The sequence below is a fragment of the Myotis lucifugus genome, unplaced genomic scaffold, assembly GCF_000147115.1.
Source record: "Myotis lucifugus unplaced genomic scaffold, Myoluc2.0 scaffold_143, whole genome shotgun sequence".
Lineage (NCBI taxonomy): Eukaryota > Metazoa > Chordata > Mammalia > Chiroptera > Vespertilionidae > Myotis > Myotis lucifugus.
Genome location: NW_005871191.1, coordinates 402,641 through 403,958, shown reverse-complemented (window position 1 = coordinate 403,958; position 1,318 = coordinate 402,641).

The window sequence follows — 1,318 nt, the reverse complement described above, 5'->3', positions numbered from 1 at the left end:
TGCACGAATTTCATGCCCTGGGGCGCAAGGCTATAATAATAAAAGTGTAACTTGCTAATTCGACCACACATCCTTCTGAACATCTTTCCAGACAACCTTCCATACAAAGCCGGGGCTGCAAGGGAAGCCCAGGTCCCGGGTGCCAGAGGGAAGCCGGTGCAGGCAGCTGTGGGAAGAAAGGCCTGTGCTTGCACAAATTTCGTTCATTGGGCCTCTAGTGATTAATATGTACACATATAAATCTTGGTCCAATAGCTGGATTTTGGTTGAGAAATCATTAAATCTACAGTTCATTTTAGAGTTAAATGATATTATTAAAATACTTATTTCATATCCAAGACCATGATCTATTTCTTCATTTATATAGGTAGTTAATACTATTCAAATTATATTTTCTCTTTTAATTCGTTTACTGATTGATCATTGGTAGCATTTAAAATAATATCTTCTGTTGTAATTACAACTGTTTATTATTTAGTTTTTATGCTGACTTTGTATTCTGTGACTTTGTTATATGTACGCAGTAAGATGAATAGCTTTTCTGTGTATTCCTTGGAATATTCTACAAACAAGAGAAAGTCCTCTGCAATTCCCATCAGTCTATAGATTTATTTTTATTTTATTTCCATCTGAATGTTTTGTATTTATTTTTCTTCCTATATTGCACTGGCTAGGAATTCCAATATAATAATTTAAGAAATTGTCATAAGAAACAACTTTCTAGCTTTATCTTATTTTGGTTAATTATTTTTTGTAGATGTCCATTATCATATTGAATAAGTTTATTTTCATACATAACTGGCTTAACATTTATTTTCATGAATTGGTGTTAACTTTTATCAAATGCTGTTTTTACATCTATCTTTTGATATATTACATCAAGAGGGTCATATTATTTTTCTACATTAATCTGTTAAGATAATGTTGCTGATTTTCATTAATTGTTATTCATATATTTAAAATAACATTGCATTTCAGGGATAAATGTGAGCTGGGCTTGCTAGAATATTATTTTTGTATGTTTATAAATTTAATTTGCTATTTGTTTTAAAGAAACATTTGGTCTATATTCATGAGGATTATTGGCCTGTAGTTTTCTTGTAATGCCTTTTTCCAGTCTTGTATTAAGGTAATGTTTACCACATAAAAATGAGGTGGGAATTATTCAACTCAGTTTATTTTTTGAGCTGTTTTATAAGAATTATATACTTTATTCATAAAGATTTCATAAATTTACCATTGGAGCCTTTTTATCTAGAATTTGCTTTATGAAAAGGTTTTAAATTATAAATTCAGTGTGTGTGATAGATATAGGTGA